The sequence below is a fragment of the Pimephales promelas genome, chromosome 14 (assembly GCF_988280905.1).
Source record: "Pimephales promelas chromosome 14, fPimPro1.hap1.1, whole genome shotgun sequence".
In the NCBI taxonomy this organism is placed as follows: Eukaryota; Metazoa; Chordata; class Actinopteri; order Cypriniformes; family Leuciscidae; genus Pimephales; species Pimephales promelas.
The window spans coordinates 6560158-6580032 of NC_142782.1; the positions used below are offsets into that span (position 1 = coordinate 6560158).

At 38.2% G+C, this 19875-nt stretch overlaps 1 protein-coding gene, 1 long non-coding RNA gene and 1 pseudogene across 4 annotated transcripts in view; all 3 read right to left on the bottom strand.

Annotated features, from left to right (window-relative positions):
* The window catches only part of dpp9 (dipeptidyl peptidase 9), a 41191-nt gene extending 35542 nt beyond the window's left edge, over positions 1-5649 (bottom strand). The window contains exon 1 of one of the 2 annotated variants that reach the window (XM_039683053.2): positions 5502-5649. The gene's annotated coding sequence lies outside the window, so the exon portion shown is untranslated. The remainder of the gene's footprint in view (positions 1-5501) is intronic. The other variant, XM_039683054.2, reaches the window with a different exon arrangement.
* A 1879-nt stretch (positions 5650-7528) lies between these two features.
* LOC148973637 (uncharacterized) lies at positions 7529-10890 on the bottom strand (annotated as a pseudogene).
* Positions 10891-15383: 4493 nt separating this feature from the next.
* Positions 15384-18381, bottom strand: LOC148973638 (uncharacterized). 2 transcript variants are annotated; one of them, XR_016146407.1, is made up of 6 exons: positions 18299-18381; positions 18144-18197; positions 17237-17316; positions 16929-16984; positions 16760-16835; positions 15384-15940 (listed from the first exon to the last, which is right to left on the bottom strand). It is a non-coding gene; the product is annotated as an uncharacterized LOC148973638 (long non-coding RNA). The 2 variants fall into 2 exon arrangements; XR_016146406.1 differs by lacking the exon at positions 18144-18197 and having other exon boundaries at positions 18299-18374.
* Between the last annotated feature and the right edge of the window lie 1494 nt (positions 18382-19875).

Below are 19875 nucleotides of genomic sequence, written 5' to 3' on the forward strand. Positions count from 1 at the left end.
TTCCAAAAAAGGTGATGATAATAATTTTCCAGGTGGTGTCTCTATTTATGGCTTGTTATCTTACCATAAATGTTGATGTGGTACAGTTAAGTTTAATCATTTTGTGAATCTGTCACGCAATGCAAACTGAGCAAAAAAGAGATTGTCAAGGATAAAGATAAGTATAAATTGGATCCACAACCTGCAAGCTAGTAGTGTTGCTATTTCACATGGGAATAGATTCAATAATCATTAAAAACAAATCTGAAATCCAAACAGTACAGAAGCTAAAACAGCTTGTTTAATTGACCTATGGCTAAGCCACGCCCCCTACACTCACTTGGAAACAGTCAACATTAGGGGACAGGCGCTATAAGCAGCTATCACAGTAGGAGACATTTCACAGGAGGCAATTGGTGATTTTTGGAGACAGAAAGATTATATATCATCTCAAAGTCACCGGAAGGGCCTCAACTATGCATTGCAGGGTTATATTAATAATTTTATTGTTGAGAAGGTCGATGAAAAGCTTCACCTCCAGGCAAAAACGTACATGTCATAGTAAACGTGATAAACCGCATATCGTCACCATCCCAGTTTGGTGCTACAGTATTTACATGAATAATTGTACACAACATTGTTTACGTTTGTTATCTCGGTTATTTATAGATACGTTAATGAAGCTAAGTGACATGATGTACAACTAGAAGCTAAAGTTAATGTTTTCTAATGTTAGGCTAACGTTAGCCAAACATTACGTTAGAGATTTTAAAGATAACGTTCAAATACGTTGTTGACAGATGTAGACATCCTTGTTTGTTTTATCCACGTTTAGTTGGTGTTGTGGTCTACCGCATAACTTAATCCAGAGCAGACACTTATTTCTGTTGAAATGTGGCTTGGGAAAGGGAAAAAACAAATACACACCTTCGCCAAAGTCCTTTTAGGCAAGTCATGCCACTTGGCCGCCATCTTGGCAACACCTCCAGGCAGCTATTTCGGACTAACAAGACCAGGCTCTTATCTAACTGAATGGGCAGAGAGTCAGAAGTGCACTTTCACTGGTCACCGGGACATAAAAACTGCTTGTATAGAAACAGTAATACAATATGATAAAAATCACTGAAAAAGCTTGATGCCTTTGCCTCAAAATAAGGTTTAAAACGCCATTTCCCCACAGGATATACTTTTACTACGCATGCCCAAGGGTTCTCGTCTACGCTGTTGCAAACATCAACTCTGCACATGCGTCAATAGAACAACACGATAGACTAGACTAGACAAGACAAATGTTTTCCGGCTTGACTGTTAAAAGCAGACGATTGGCTTTCCAGCGGAAGGGGCGGGGCATGTGCATACAAGCGCCATCTTTGACGTTACGGGTTTTCCCTATATTTGTATTGAGGATTGAGGAAGTGGCATGTCTCTATATAAATTGTCTCTGCCGTTGCCCAGCCTCTCGGCAACCTAGTGTCGGAGTTGCACGTACCCCATGCACACCATTTGACCATTTTAAACGTAAAATGACAAGAAAAAACTAATGAAAACCGACTAACTGCAATGCATTTCAAAGGAAGTGGAAGCAGAGAATGTCCAAGTCTATTGGGTTAGCTGCGCACTGTGATTGGCTCATTGCGTTTGAGGGCGTGGCTTAGCCATAGGTCAATTATGAGGGTTAGAGAGAGGGTGAAAACTATTGGAACACTAAACAATTTTTTGTTTTGCAAGAAAGAGTGTGTGTGTGTCGGTTAGTTAGCTCTATAGCCCATTAGAAATACAACATTTGACTGACAAACAAAAAGCTAAGCTACACAAATAACAGTAATCCATCCCATCAAGCGGATTTGAAAGGTTTCAAAGCAGTGAACCTGCTTGTAAAGGACGAAATACACAATGTTTCCAACATGACTGTAAACCTTTCTTCTCAATCGGAAATACAGTGTTGCTCAACGCATTGTAAAAACCTAATAAATTGAGATTTTATTATTGAGTTCCTGAAGACATGTATGAGGACAAGATTCATAAAGCTAGCAGCTCTTGATTTGTATTACAGACATAATCTAACAACAGCTGATCAATATTATTCAACTGTAAACCTGGATCACAAACTGTCATTTGGCAGTTTCTTGTCGAACCAGTTTAAGTACCTCAGGTTGCATTTCAAAACTAGGTTAAGGAATCCCTAAAGCTGCCGCTACAGGCGATTTCAGAATGGTTGGTTCACGTTCCAAACGTGCAATTCGATTTGGGTAATGACTGATAAGTAATCTGTATTACGTAATCAGAATCCAAAAATCAAGTACTTGAAATTAGATTATATTACATTTTAAAAAACTCTTAGTAATCAGGCTTGCTGCGATAGTTGGTGTTACACAGTGTTCAGCTACACATCGATTATATCACTTGTTAATAACAAGTTAATTTGTTAATAAAGCAGTCTTATTCATTTTGTTAATAAATGATCTACATTTAACATAAGCGAGTTTGTCACTGATTGTACTGTTTTGTTGATGTGCTTTTCATTAAAATAATGAACCCACAAACCATTCAAGCAATAGAGCATCACAGTCCCACCCACAGCCGGTGCCGGAAGTAAGAATTCAATATAATTTCTCCATTGACATTTGGGGTATAAGCCGCCATAAAAACGTAACCATACATGGTAGACTTAAAACCAGCTACGGCTGTACTAAGCGATTGTATATGCTCATATAAACGCCAAAAGTTCATGGGGCACTAACCTTGTTTTAAAGGGGTGATGAACTGAGAAATCAAATTTTCCTTGAGCTTTTGACATCTAAGAGGTCATCATATTATAAGAATATCCTCTAAGTTTCAGAACTGAAAACGTCCTTGTTAGTCCAATAAAAGCTTTTATTGACACCAGGCTCAGCAAACGACTAATTTTTAAAAGTGGGGAACTATGACGTCAAAGCGGTTAAAACACCACCCCCGCAGAAGAAGATCAATGCCACTCTGCTATCCACTGACAGCAGAGGGCATTTACTTCCAGGTCTTCAGCGCCCAATAAAATTAGAGCGTTTCTGAGCTGGGCTCAAAACTAGGGTAGAAAATAGCTTATTGCTTATGATGTTTTTGAATGCAAAAACCAAGCGAACATCATAATTTCACCTCAGACAACAATATAATAAAATTTAAAAAGCCAGTTCATGACCCTTTAAGATAAATGCCTATTATTTGCAATGTCTTGGATAAGTATTTCATTACCCACAATCCTGAACAATCCCACAGTGATGCATCTGATTGGTGGAATTCGTGTAACTGTCTGGTTAAACCCCGCGAAGGTCCGTGAAGACCTTGGAAGTCTCTTTCGCGGTTGTGGCTTCAGTCGACTTCAGTGAGGCGCGGTAGTTTGTGGGATGAGTAGTTCCTTCCCTCGGAAATGAAAATATGTACACACTCACAGTCTTGTCCCTTTATCTTTTTTTGGATTTCAGTATGCTTATGAGTTCAGCCGTAGCTAGCTGGTTCTAAAACTCTTTAGAGACGGATTTTCCAAAATGTCAATAGGAGAAATAAATGGGAAATTTATTTCCGGCACCAAAGCTCTCTCGGACTGTGGGCGGGACTGTGATGCTCTATTGCCATCCCAAAATATACACTGAGCGAAAATAAAATGTGCATGGTTCAATTGTGCACGGTACCGGTATTAACGATGTTGTCACAAAGATTAACCGGTGGGAAAACTGGGAAATTTTCCTCACCATCACATCCCTACTTGACTACAATTACTTTTTAAATTGATTACATGATTAAATGTTAATAATCTCACAATGGCAGTATTTCATTCATAATTCACTACCATATCATCTTTTAATTTTGTAATTCCAATAAACCTACTGCTTATCAAAAGGTTTTTGACAACACAAAGATCACAATGTGCCTACTGAAAACACACACAGCATATGATCACTGGATTTACAGAAATCATTTCACTTTTAACAAGTGTTTTTTTATTTCTCACAATTGTATTTGCATACCTAATCAGATCCTGACAAACACATTAATTATTATCTGAATCATCACTCAGTAAGTCATTTAACCATTCAATGCATTACTGTTTTTGGAAGGCTTTTTTTTCTTTCAAACATTAAAATTCTCATAATTTTATATTTGAATGCAATACAAGGGATTCCCAAACTTTTTTGTCAGCTGGACCTCTTGGACCTAATATGTTTACTTGAAGTACATCCTTAGATTTTAATTTAATAAGTTAGGTCAATAATAAAAATAATCATCATCATAAATAGTATTACAATTAATTCACAGTTATCTGATGTCGGTTAATGGTTATGATGGCATCAAGTAAACAAAAACTTTTTTAGCATCTTATTAGCAAGTATTATTTTCATTGTTTTTAATCACACACAATCAGTTCACAAACCCCAGTCAGGGAAACCCTGACTTAATGTAATATTTAATGCACTTCATGTTGTTGATAAAGAATGGACTATACTATAATTTCTATATACTACAATAACTATACGATAATTTCTTTCTTCATATTATATATATATATATATATATATATATATATATATATATATATATATATATATTAATATGGTACAAGATTACCCAATTCAAATCAACATGATAAACGAGTTAGGTCATAAGAAATCTAAAATGGATCTAAAAGTAATTTGTGCTGTAATGGATTACAATACTAATAACTGCAATTTGGAATCAGCTATTGACAACAATTTGTAGGTAACGTTAATCTATCCAGCACTGTACGGACTTAACGGGTGTTTTCTCAGTTTCTATTCAACTATAGTAACTTGCTTTCGGGACGTTTTTTTTTGTTTTTTTTTTTTTTTGATAGATAATGTACCGAACGCCCCTATGACATCCAAACGACAGTCACACACACATTCATGTTTTAACTACATTAGCACAAATGAACAGCCCATACTACCAACTTACACACATTTACTGAGAAATGACATGTTTTAACCGATTTATGTGAGCTATCAGATGTTTTAGTTCAATGGAGTCAGAATCAGCTGATGACATGATGTTTGACCGGTTGTATGTGTGTGTGTTGCCTATGCTAACTCTGTTAACGTTAGCCGAGCTGCTACAAATCTAAATGACGGGAAGTCAAATAAATCACAAAATTACACTTTTATTATATAACTATATTATTACTTGTGACTCATGTCTTCAACACAACATATCTCACGTAGAGTCAGCAGTTAATAATACTAATGCTAATAATAATAATTTCAGGGGAAATAATGTTAGCATAACTTAAACATCTCTCTGCTTTTTTCAGGTCTGTCTGATGAGCTTTATACCGTCAAAAACCAAAGCACCTTCATCAGCTCATCGTCAGATTTTTAAATATGATGATCGTTATGTGCGGGTGATTGTCAGAGATCATCAGCTGATTTCATGTCTGCTCGGCCTCTGTTGACGGGCCGCTCACAGCAAACCGCTTTGTTATGAACATTGTCATTTCAACTCATGATCATTCAACAACGCGTGTGTGTACTTACAGGTAGACCCTCAAAGCAAACTCTCATCTGTGACCTGTTGAATTCTTAAACGTATTTGCTGGTAAAAACAAAATCCATAAGCGCGAGAACCGCACAAAGCGACAGTCATGAGTGCTGATGAAAACCAACCGAACATCATCGGACACACCGGAAGCGCCGACACACTCCTACTTCCGCTTTCCGTCTAGCCATATTCAGTTACATTACATTAAAAAAAAAAAAAAAAAAAAAAAAAAAAACACTTTAAAAATGAATACATGAATCCGAAACATACATATATACTGAATAAACTTATAGCACATTATCATATTACACTTATGGAAGATAGATAACTGTATTATGTAACCATATAGGCTACTGTATAAAATGTAATTTAAAAGTCCTATCATTTCTCACAAAATTATTTGTGTGCTATGAAAATGAAATATTTAAACAAAGAACATTGAAAGAATAACGAATAGTAACTTCAAAAACATTGATTGTTCTCAAATAAGTTAATGTGACTGCATGTAACATGTAACAATTATTCCCACCCGGCACCCGAAGGTAAAATATTTGCTTTAAAATATAGTAAATAGTAAATATTGTTAAAAAAAAAAAAAGAAAAAAAAAAGAAAAAAAAAACCTTCCATAAATAATAGAAATCAGACCAAAGAGCATTCCAAAAGTGAAAGGTGTAGTTCACCAAAAAAATAAAAATAAATAAATAAATAATCTGTATCTAAACTTGAGTGTTTTTGTTCTGTTGAATACAAAAGAAGATATTTTGAAGAATGTTGGTACCCAGCTGACAAAAAATATGTTCTTAGAATTATTATTATTATTGTTATTATTATTATTATTAGAATGATTTGCTAACATTCCCGTTAGATAGGACGTAGAGGAACTTTCCATTTTATTATTTTGGAAATGTTATGAAAGCGTAATTTCTGATTGTTTTCTGAATGTTCAAAATGTCCCGATCATCCATCACGTCCATCACATGGGCTCACACATAGACACTAGGTGATAGTGAGCCAATGTACTGCTCTGTTAATATTTATTTACATATTCATTTCTTACAGCCACGGGACTACACTTCAAAGTAACAGGATTTTTGAGTAGCAAAAACTGTGTTTACACATTTTCCCAGAGTGTTTGGGAAAGTACACAGTCCAAAACATGGCATCATAAAGAGCCAAGATGACATTTTCTAAACCAAAAACACAACCACAAGGGGGAAAATAACACAAACTAAAACATACAATTCTATCAAACATATCTAAAAAGTCATGCAAAAAACAAACAAACAACACAATAGAAAAAGAAAACACCACAAAATTGTGTTCTGTTTAGAATTTAGTTTAGAATCAGATGAAATGCGGTTACTGAAATTCAAAGTCCTGATTGATTAGTGAAATGCATAGGTTAAAGCCCAAAAGGAACCCAAAAATCACAATACGTTCCACAATTGTTTCCATTTGGTTATTTTTTTATTTTTATTTTTTTTAAGGAACCAAAGAGCGTTCTAGGATCGTTCCCTGGATATTATTATGTTATAACCTAAAGATAATTTTCCAAAACGTTCCCTGCAGGTTAGTTTTAGGTTTTATAACCTAACGAAAACTTCACCAGAATGTTCGCTAACGTTCTTTAAAATGTAATTGTGTGGACAAAACATTCTTAAAAATCATTTTAAAAATGTTTTTAAAAAAACATTCAGAAATACAAACGTTAAAAACGTTTTCATAACCTTATAAAAGTATAGAATGAAATGTTCCACTATAAAGGTCCTTTCACATATGTTACGTCATCTTACTTTTTACCCCGACGAGAGCGGACGAGAGGCGACAACACAGTCGGCCTTCATCGGCGTTAGTTCGTCGGCGTCGGCTTGGTGTGTTCCGGGCTTTACACATTACTATTTTATTTGCTGTATACGGTTTGTTTATTTTATTGACTAAACTATTTACATTTACATTTATTATTATTATTAACTATTTACATAAACTATTAACTATTTATATTTATTCATTTAGCAGATGCTTTTATCCAAAGCAACTTACAAATGAGAACAAAAGCCGAAAATGATGCGTCTTCAGCAGTTTCTTGAAAGTGGCTACTAACTCAGAAGCTCTGGTTGAGTTAGGCAGCTCATTCAACCAGCAGGGAACAGTCATGGTAAAGGTCCAAGAAAGAGATTTTGTGCTTCTTTGAGATGGTACCACAAGACGACATTCGCTAGCAGAACTCAAGTTTCTGGATGGCACATGAGTCTGAAGTAATGAGTTTAGGTAAGAGGGAGCAGTGCCAGTGGTTGTTCTGTAGGCAAACGTCAATGCCTTGAATTTAATGCGAGCGGCAACTGGCAACCAGTGCAATTTTGTGAGGAGAGGAGTGACGACGAGTGCTCTCTTTGGCTCATTAAAGACCACTCTGGCTGCAGCATTCTAGATAAATTGTAGAGCTTTGACAAAGCAAGCTGGAAGACCAGGCAGGAGAGCATTACAGTAGTCCAGTCTGGATAAAAACAAGCGCTTGGACAAGGAGTTGTGTAGCATGCTCTGTAAGGTAGGGCCTGATCCTCCTAATGTTGTGCAAGGCAAATCTGCAGGACCGGGCAGTTCTAGCAATGTGGTCTGTGAATTTCAACTGATCATCAATTACAACTCCAAGGTTCCTAGCTGACCTAGAAGGAGTTATGGATGATGAGCTTAGCTGAATGGAGAAGTTGTGATGAAGTGTTGGGTTGGCCGGGACCACAAAGCTTCACAAGGTTTAGTTGAAGGTGGTGGTCCTTCATCCAGCCAGAAATGTCTGTCAGGCAGGCTGATATACGAGCAGCTACCGTCGGATCGTCAGGCTGGAATGAGAGGTAGAGGTGTGTGTCATCAGCAAAGCAATGATATGAAAAGCCATGTTTCTGAATCAGATATCTTAGTGATATCATGTAGATAGAAGTGGTCCAAGCACTGAGCCCTGAGGCACCCCAGGAGCTAGATGTTGGATGTTAGATGCCACACCTCTCCACGACACCCTAAAGGACCTACCTGAGAGGTAAGACTCGAAGTGCAGTTTCCGAGATGCCCTTCATCTTTAGGATTGACAGGAGGATCTGGTGGTTAACTGTGTCAAAAGCAGCAGACAGATCCAGCAGGATGAGGACTGAGGATTTGGAAGCTGCTCTTGCCAGTCTCAGAGCTTCAATTACTGAGAGCAGGGCAGTCTCAGTATAGTGTCCGCTTTTGAAACCAGACTGATTGTTGTCCAAGAGGTTGTTCTGTTTAAGAAAGGAGGAGATCTGGTTGAAAACAACTTGTTCAAGTGTTTTCGCGACAAATGGAAGCAGAGATACTGATGTGCTGGATTTAGATTGGGTTTCTTAAGCATTGGGGTTACTCGAGCCTGCTTAAAAGCTGTGGGAAAGGTACGAGTGTGAAGAGAGGTGTCTATGATGTGCGTGAGTGTGGGTACAACTGAGGAAGAACTGGTTTGAAGTAGATGGGGATAGGATCAAGCAGACAGGTAGTAGGGACAGACTGATGTTCTCTCCTGTTGTTAATGTTCTCTCCTGTTGTTCTAATGCTTCTTCTATTTACTATTACTTATCACTTTATCTTATATTTACTATTTGCACTGCACTGTACTTGTACCATATCGTATTACCATAAATAAAGGATCCATCAGTTACCTTTATTCATAGGCGGAGTTTGACATTCGAGCCTGGGGGGGGCAAAAAAAAAACATGCTAAATAAACACATATTTATTTTTATCCCAAGAAAAAACAGTAAAACAATACACTGATATTTTATTGCCTTTATGTCATTGTAAACAGCTAGAACTTCGCATTAACAGCCACTTCGCGTCGCATCTTCGTTATAGGATCATGAAATGTGGACCACTTTTGCACTGTTAAAATATTATCTTCAACCTTAAAGTTTTCTTTCCTTTTTTCAAAACACATTCTGGCAATGATAATGATTAAAAAACTAGTTAAATTTCGCATTTATACTTCATGAATCATTTGAAAAATTTTAAGACACGGGATTAGGCTACCTATTGGTTTTGATGAGGGAAAAAAAAAAAAAAACTTTACGAGTGCGGATTAGAACCTCGAACCTCCCGAGTCCTGGATCTGGACCATCACTGTATACACGAAAAAGGGAGTATATACTTTATATACTCACTATACACATGAAAAAAGTGCTATACTCTGACATTGTGCTCATTTTTATTTGCAATAAAGGGCGTATATACTTTATACTCACTATACTCGGACATTGTGCTCATTTTTATTTATGTACATCAGGAGCTACAGAACATCGTCTTTCAAAACATGACCTACTCGAGAAAAAGAATGAATGCGTACCCAGCACTTGTGAAAATGCCCTTTCGAGTACGTCTCTGTCCCCAGCACATTTCAAATTGACGCCCATTTATCGCAGAAAAGCTTCTCTCAGAGTTAGATGACACAATCGACCGAGTGAGCGATAACTTAAAGAGATTGGGGTTGGTAGTTTTTTTTACAGCTTTTTTAAGAAAATGCGATTACCCGTTTCAGCCACCGGGGGGGGGGGCAACGCTCCCCCTGCCCCCCCGCAAACTCCGCGCCTGCCTTTATTATTGCTAAAATCGGGTCAATCACAGAAAATGCTTTTCCACAAACACAGCTCTGAGTCACTCTGATTCGCTCGTGACCCGACGGGGTTGCAGCAGGCGCATGCGCAGTAAACCCAGCTGAAGTACCGCCAAGGCTGAAGCCATGTAGCCCAACATCCTCTGGAATTTCTTCAGAGGGAAAATGCTGCCCTTCTTGAATGATGCGGCCAGTCACTGAGCACAGCGCCCTGTGCTGATAAGCGAACTATCATGGCCATGGAGTCCAGTTCTATTCCTAAAAAGGAAATTGACTTTCTGGGCAGTAATGAGCTCTTGGTCCAGTTGACTGTGAGATCTAGGCTTTTCAGATGACTGAGGAGCGCATCTGAGACAATAGTTTTGTCTCTGACTGTGCTAGAATCAGCCAATCGTCCAGATACTTCAGAATCCGCACAACCTGGTTTCTCAAGGGGGCGAGAGCCGCGTCCGTGCACCGCGGCCTGCTGCGACTGGCTGAGCGCTATCTCGGGTGGCTGCCCTGTCGCTGCGAAGAATGGCTGGTATGTCTTGCCTGCAGGCGGCTGATCACATGAGCGACCAGCAGCGGAGCTAGCACGTCGAAGGTAGAAACAGGTTCATCGCTTGCAAAGTTTTATGTCCCTCAGAAAAGTGGTCAACGATTCCATTTACTGCTGGGCTGAAGAGACCAGTGTGGGAGAGAGGAGCGTAGAGGAAAACGGATCGCTCAGACTCTCTCATATCAGCCAGCGTCAGCCAAAGGTGCCTCTCAGTCACAGTCAACGAGGCCATGCATCTCCCAAGGGCCTGAGCCGCAGACTTAGTAGCGCGAAGGGAGAGATCCGTCACGCTCCTCAGGTCCGTATCGGCAGCTGGGTCCCGGCCTTTCTCGTCCCACGGAGGAGGAGATCGGCTTGGAGGACAGTGATTGAATGCAGGGCGGAAGCTGCTTGCCAGTTACAATACACACCATACACTTCGGAAAGCCTACTTCCACTGAAACTGAGTTTAAAACTACCCGGCTAGTAAATCTTTCTTCTGTCACATGATTACTTCTGCTTCTATTTTTTTTTTCTACTTCAATATTTCTTTTGTGGAAGGATCAGACTTTATAAAAACACAAGGACTTTCTTAACTGTGGTTGGGGAACCATTTGTTTTATTTGTTATATGAAGCAGGCCTGCTTGTATTTGTTTTAGTTCTATTGATTGTAGATTTATAAACTTTTGAACTGGTACCAATTCAGTGCATTTTCTTTTTTCATTTCACAAGTAGTGAAATTGCTGTCTCAAATTCTCCTTACGAGATTTAGATTTATATAATGCTACTGTGCCCATTCAACCTGATCAGTTAATACAGAACCCTACAGTATAGAGTACACACACTTTAATACACACACACAATAATACACACAGTTGACCACAGTGCTGTAGGGACAGAGCAAAATAATCATAAAATCATATTCAAATTCTATATCATTACAACAGTCACAGATAAAACCCCATTTGAACTCCCAGTAGGAAAACGGTGCGTTTTGTCACATCCTTCATCACGTAATTCTAGAATTAGATCTCTCTTTTAAAAGGAACTTTACAACTCTATATGTGGCGTCATATTGGATGTATTTTATTGACCTTATTGACTTTGCCAGTATGGACTTTGCTTTTGAAAGACATTTCATTAAAATGATTACACAAATTTAACCCTGCCAAAGCTTTTTTGAAAAGGTTTAAGTCAGATATAGTTGTTCTTTCTGTGGTGCCCTGATGAAACTGCTCCTCACATCTTCTGGGATTGTCCTCACACACAACTATTTTGAGACCAATTTTGGGACGAATGAACTGCAATGTTCTTCTTGGTTTCTCTCTCTTTTTTTAAAGGATGTAATGTTTGTCTTTTTTAATATACAAAAAGCTCAAACTAATGAATACTTTATTATTATTCTATTATTGCTATTAAATCCTCTCTTCAAAATCCTTTATTCACTGTTTTTAGGAGAGAGGTCCAACAGTACATCCAAAAATTTCGTCATCTGAGAATCTTAAAACTCAGTAAGTAACCTTGTTTCAACTTTTTGATTCATTTCATTAAAGTTTTCTGTTCTGTTTTTCTTGTTTTTACATGTACTGTATATATAGGCTTTATGAAACCTCTATGTATAGCCATGTATATTTGTATAAATTGTGGATTTTATTATCATTTAATTGTATGTTACTTTTACATTTTTGCTGTACCATATAAAGATAAAAGTGTGTGGAAAATGCTGAGGTGCAATAGATGACTGTCTACAATTTATTTTTTTTATTATGCGGGTTGAAAGTCTCCTCATATCCTGATAGCAATCACAGGTAAGCGGTCGAACACACACACCATCTCTCAAAATCAGGTACGCCAATATATTATTATTACAAAATATTATTTACTGAACAATAATAGTTAATGAACAATAACAGCCATTATAGAAGAATACATTATACAAGAATACAAAGTGTGTAGAATAGTCAAGTCAAGTCAAATATAGGCCTATTTATATAGCGCTTTTCACAATTGTATCAAAGCTGCTTCACAGTATAAATCAAAACAACTTAACAGTGTTTGTTTACTGTGTTTACAGTAACTGTAAGATAAAAAAATATATATATATATGAATGCCTGGCTATATAAATGCGTCTTTAGTCTAGTTTTAAACTGGGAGAGCGAGTCTGAGCAACGAACACTAAGTTTTATTCCAGAACTTCGGAGCTAAATGTGAAAATGCTCTCCCTCCTTTGGTGGATCTGGATATCCTTGACCAGAATTCAGAATTTAGTGAATTTAGCCTCAAATCTTAAAGAGCGCGATGGATTGTAGGGTGATAGAAGATCCGTTAAATAGCGGGAGCTAAACCATTTAGAGCTTTATAAGTCAAAAGCAATACCTTGTAATTAATAAAGAACTTTATAGGTAACCAATGAAGTGATGATAGAATCGGTGTTATATGATCATATTTTCTTGATCTATAGTAAGAACTCTGGCGGCTGCATTTTGGACTAACTGTAACTTGTTTATATGATGCAGGAGAACTAGCTGATAAAGCATTACAGTAATCTAGTCTCGAGGTCATGAATGCATGAACTAACTTTTCTGCATCAGAGACAGATAGCATATTACGTAGCTTAGCATTGTTTCTAAGGTGGAAAAAGGCTGTTTTTGTAACATATAAAATATGCTTTTCAAAAGACAGGTTGCAGTCTAATATAACACCCAGGTCTTTTACTGTAGCGGATAAAGTAACAGGGCATCCTAATATGTTAAAAGTCGTGCTGCGAAAGGTTTTGTGGACGGTTTTTAGAACCGATAAGTATTACCTCTGTCTTGTCTGGATTTAATAAAAGAAAATAACGCGTCATTCAATCTTTTATATCTTTAATGTAATCTGTCCATTTGGATAATTTTGCGTATTCATCTGGCCGTGATGAAATATATATTTGAGTGTCATCAGCATAACAAATGGAAACTAATTCCATGTTTCCTTATAATATTACCAAGTGGCAGCATATATATTGAGAATAATAAAGGGCCTAACACAGATCCCTGCGGCACTCCATAGTTTGCCGAAGTAATGATCGATTTTTCCCAATTTAAGTAGACGAAATGGTAGCGGTCAGATAAGTATGACCTTAACCAGCTTAATGCTTGTCCTTGAACACCAGTGTAATTGTGTGGTCGATCTAAGAGTATTGTGTAATCTATCTATAGTATCGAACGCAGCGCTAAGATCAAGTAAAACGTCTCGGGTTACGTATGTAACCCTTGTTCCCTAAGAAAAGGAACGAGACACTGCGTCGGTGACGACACTAGGGGAACGCCCTTCAGCGTAGCGTGTCTGAATTTATGAATGAAACCGAATCTAATCCTATTGGCGTTGCGTGATGACATAGCGTGTGACGGCATAATTGGATGTATACAAAAGCACGCCGGCACACAGAAATGTCAGCTTTTGCTATGAAGCAAGTGCTCCAGGCAGGGTGAGTGTCTGGTTCCCTTTCTCAGGGAACAAGGGTTACATACACAACCCGAAACGTTCCCTTTCGAGGGAACTCGAACTGCGTCGAACGAGATACCCACTATACCACAATGAACCCCGCTCATCCTAGTGTGAAGATGTCTTCAGGCACAACTTAGGATGAAAGCACTCATGCACCGGGTGTAGAGGAAAGGTCCAGACTGTAAAACCTCATGAATGTGTGCGGAGTGGCCCAGCCAGCCGCCTCACATATGTCATGGATAGAAACCCCTGAAAGGAGGGCTCTAGAGGACGCCATGCCTCTGGTGAAGTGGGCCCTCATGGCCATAGGTGAAGGCAAATTGCGCACCTGATAAGCCAGGGAAATAGTCTGAACGATCCAGTTGCTGATGGTCCCCTTCAGCCCCTTCTTGGGCGACCCAAAACACACCAGCAACTGGTCCAACTTCCACCATGAGGAGGACTTCTGGATGTAATACCGAAGTGCTCTGATAGGGCAGAGCAGATGAAGTCTTTCCTCATCCGCCGTCACATGAGGTTGAGGATGAAATGCCTGAAGAACCATAGGCGGTGCCACATGAGATGACACCTTGGGCAAATAGTCGGGCCAGGGATGTAAGATGGCCTTAATGTTGCCTGGAGCAAACTCCAAGCACCCATTGGAAATAGAGAGCGCCTAGAGATCTCCTACCCTCCTCAAATGGCCAACAAAAAGACCACCTTAAACAAAAGGTTCTTGGCCTCAGCCGACTCCAATGGTTCGAAGGGGCCCTTGGCCAGCCCTTCGACAACCAATGCCAGGTCCAAAGTGGGAACCCTTGTGCGAGTCGCAGGTCTCATCCTCCAGGTTCCACGGAGGAAGCTTACGACCAGGTGATACCTCCCCAGAGGACCATCACTCAGAGGAGCGTGGAAAGCCGCAATGGCAGCCACATAAACCTGGTTTCGACATAAATATGGTTTCGACCACTCCAGCTGACAGGCTGGATTCTAGGTACTGTACCCCATCAGGGGCCAGACCCACAGTTTTCAAAACTCGGGGTCGAGGGTGGAGAACTAAGCCTTCCGCCTGGGACAGCAAGTCCCTCCTCAGAGGGACCTGCCATGGCGGGCCTGCCAGGAGTGAAATGATGTTCGAGAACCAAACTCGGGCCGGCCACAAAGGGGCTACTAAGAGTAGACTGATTCCGTCTTGACAGACCCTTTCTAGAACTGTTGTTCGTTCTGCTCATATACCAGGGAACTGTGCCTTCAGGAGGGCATTGAGCTGAAGATGAAGGGGGGGCCCACTCGGCTCACCCCATTCGGTCAAACTCCAGATGCCTCCTCTCCACCAGAATCCATCTTTTCCTTCATTCAGCAACAACTGCAGTGAAGTTCCAAACATCAGCAGCAAACGGGTTTGAGTGAGTGAAGAAATGAGCACAGGAAATTAACCGAGCTAAGAGATGCACGTAAGAGAAAGAGCACGACGACAGCAGAAGAGACTAAAAGAAACGAATAACACGGCTTTACAGTTAGGAGGGACACAATCAGTGACTAAGGTGCTAAAAAGAGGAGAGAGATCTCCATCCAGTGCATGTTAAAACCACTCCAGTCAAGTCAACGCAACTCAACACTCAGGAAATGGCATAAATGTATATCCTAACATTTACGAGAACAATGAACGGGACTTGCATCGTTTCCAACAACAAATAATAGGGAATTCAGCAATAGAACTTCATGTAGACAGAAGGAGATCATCAAAATGTAAACAAGTCTGTCCTGTGGCCAGTAGGTTACAGTCCAGCTTTGGTTTGGTTCTGTCTCGACCTTCAGCCCAAATGGACGCGGGAGCTAAAATGAGAAGAATACACACCACATTAACACACAATCTGGAATACTCAACTGCTATTAGTCAGTTGCACTATGAAGTAGCCATCTAATAATGTCAATTCAGCCAGTGTTTTCATAAATAACAATATTAGGGCTCCAAAAGCCAAGCAGAAATAATGTACATTATATGATCAGCTGAATGTATTCTCCTTTACTTATACATACTAAAAAATGGTGCTAAACAGCACTAAAACTGGTTCATTGGCTCGTAATCCTCAGAACACAGTTCAAGATATTTTAGATTTAGTCCGAGAGCTTTCTGTCCCTCCATTAAAAATGTATGTACGGTATACTGTCCTTGTCCAGAAAGGAAATAAAGACATCAAAGTAGTCCATGTGACATCCGTGGGTTAGTTAGAATGTTTTGATGCATCGAAAATACATTTTGGTCCAAAAATAACAAAAACTGCGACTTTATTCAGCATTATATTGTCTTCCGGTTCTGACGTGTGTCTGGTGCTCCCAAGCTTCGTTTACAGTCAGAGGGAGACGCACGCTGTAAGCAAAACAAATCTGGGTTCTAAGGATGTCTAAGAATTTAGACACATGGCTGGGCAAGATAAATGCAAGTCCTCCTCTAATTATTTGAACCCGAATACACGGGACACACGTCAGCGGCGTCACTGCGGACCCGTGAACGCGGATTGACAACAGAACCCCAGGGCCCGTTTAACACCGGGTTTCGGTACCCATTCCTACATATGGGTGAGTTCATATGGAAGAAGGCCTGTTGTGTTCTGTCTCTTGATTTGTGATAATGGCAGCAATTGCGAAACTCACCTTCGTCATGTACCGAGTATGGATGGCATCAAGATCTTGTCCTGAAGAATCACAGGGTCAAATGCCTATATCCTATCTGGTAACAAGAGCATAGCCATAACTTTAAGATCCCCTGAATTAAAGAATTTCAGTATTTATCAGTAAAAAAACACATCAAACAAATAAATACCTTTGCGTTGGACAGTATGGTGCCTGTCTCATTGGCCAACATAATTAAAAACACACCTGGAGAAATAAAATAAAATATACCAATGACCATGTGATATCCTGCTATCATAATAGTTAAATTAATTATCATAACTATGACCATTATAACATTTGCCGCCGATTATTTAGCTGATTATTTAGCCTACAGGCTTCTCAAGTACAGTCTCACTGAAAAAAAATTGAAAGAGTGAGACTTCATTCAAAAGCATAAATCCTCCAGACCCCCAACATTTGAACAGTAGTGCACTGTATGTTTGAGGTTTTGCTTACTAGTCGAGTTCATAGCCGTGGAGATTGTCTTGTTCAGGGAGTGCAGCAGGCCATCAGCAAGCATGATGATCTTCTAGAATCTAGAACATAACATGCAATGTGTCACAGAGCCAACAATGTTACAAAGGATATGCAATAGAACATAGGGTTTATTACAAGGAAGGAAGCAAGCTAGAGCAGAGGTGAAATGCAGAAAAGAGAAATAATACACACACACACACACACACACACACACACACACACACACACACACACACACACATCTTGTCTTCGGGGTCTACTGGACCCCAAATGACTTTTGCTTGAATTAATTTTTCTCTTTTTCCAAAATGGTATGAAACGTCCTACGGCTCTCAACACTTTCTAGATCTACAAAAAAAATAAAATAAAAAAATAAATAAAAAATGGAATGTTATCTGTTTTTATGTAGGCGTGACAAAAATAGTCAAACTCGTGGTCTTCGGGGTCCATTGGACCCCAAAAAATTACATTTAATTTTGTAAACAGAACAATAGTTTTTTTTTTTTTTTAACAAATATTAATTTACTGTTTGTTAATATTTTTACTCAACATTTGTGCAGTTTTTAGCGAGCTGTAGTTGCAGTTTTTGGAGGATTTATGATATCTTTTAAATATCTATAAATAAATATTTATTTATCATTGGACTCAAAATAGACAAAATTCATCATCAAAATCAGAAATAACGCAGAACACTGACAGAAATGAAAAAAAAAACTTCCACAATCAGGTTCCACATTAGGTTAAATAAATTAGCTTACTTCCAATCACCCATTGACAAATTACCAGCAAAACAAAACTATTAAAAACTGTTATCAACACAAAGATGTGGTTAAAAGCCTAAGCTTATATACAACAAGAGCTCCAGTGTAACGTTAACTTAACTCACCTCTTCTGAAAACGGATCATGCTAACAGACTTTTTCGAAGACACAAAACCATTTCTATAAAGTAAATATTCAGCAGAAGCGTATTAATTACACGTAAGAAGGGTGTCGGGAACGTTTGAATCTATTATTTGTGTGATTTTGTTGACTAAACTTACCTGTAAGCAGTGATAACAAGCGAGAGACTGTTTGTCAGCTGATGACGTTGCGAGAAGGAATGAGAATGAATGGCGGCGATCCAATCAGCGGGCGGCGGCTTGACCTACTCTACTTCCGGTCGCCATTTTGTGAAACAGGCCTATCAAAAAACAACCTTTAAAAACATAAATCAAGCATTAATCCAACTAATACGTCTATAACGTTTATTTTAACATGTATACACAATGATATATAACGTATGGTAAAAAAAAAAATTCAGTTATCATCGTCGAGAATTACAGGCATTTACTGCTGTATAAATAGCAATTTATTTTTCTTCTGTAACTTTTATTCTTTTTAATTAAGTATTTTGAGACAATTTAATTGAATTTATTAATATTTATGCAATATTTATGGTTTATTTTGCCATGGAAATGTATATATATATATATATATATATATATATATATATATATATATATATATTATTTTTTTCAAAAAAATATTAATGCAGTATTTTAGTTTAATATAGAGTCTAGAAACTATTTCTTATAAAAAATCTTTTAAAAAATGACAAAAAAAAAATATTCACAATTTTTTTTTTCTTCATTTTTTTACAATTTCCTATTCATTTCCTATGGGGTCATTTTTGACCAAAGACCACAAGTGTGACTATTTTTTTAAGACCACTTAGCATGCTCAGATCATGACCTCAATTTTTTTGTGTGTTCATATACATAATGCCATAAAAGTCACCAAGTTTCGTAACATCGCGATGAAGCTGTGCTTTTTAAAAATTCAAAACATACTTTTTGTAATCAAAATTTATTGGTGTGTATGTGTATAAAAGTGTGTTTGTATGTGTGTGTGTGTTGGTGGGTGTGTCTGTTTTGCACTCTAGATGTTGTAGAGTGTCACCCCTTTCCTGCGGTGTACTTTTTTTTTTTTTTTTTTTTAGAATTGTGGCCGATTTGTAGATTGTACACAAAAATTCAGAGAATTTGATTTTTTTGTCAATTTCCCATTCATTTCCTATGGGTCGTCATTTTTGACAGAAGAGCAAAAGTGTGACTAATTTTTTTACGACCACTTAAGTTGCTCGAATCATAACCTCAATTTTTTTGTGTGTTCACATACCCAATGCCATAAAAGTCACCAAGTTTCGTAATTTTCTGAAGAAGCTGTGATTTTTAAATATTCAAAACAGATTTCTTTAATCAAAATTTATTGGTGTTTTTGTGTATAAAAGTGTGTGTGTGTGTGTGTGTGTGTAGGGGTGGGTATGTCTGTTTTGCACTCTTGATGTTTTAGAGTGTCACCCCTTCAATGCTGAGCACTTTTTTTTTCTGCATCGTGGCCGATTTGTAGATTGTACACACAAAAATTCTCAAAGTTTTTGTGTTTTTGTCAATTTCCCATTTATTTCCTATGGTCGGTCATTTTTGACCAAAGAGCACAAGTGTGACTATTTTTTTTTACGACCACTTAGCCTGCTCGGATCATGACCTAATTTTTTTTTTTTGTGTTCACATACCCAATGCCATAAAAGTCACCAAGTTTCGTAACATTCCGATGAAGCTGTGATTTTTAAAATTTC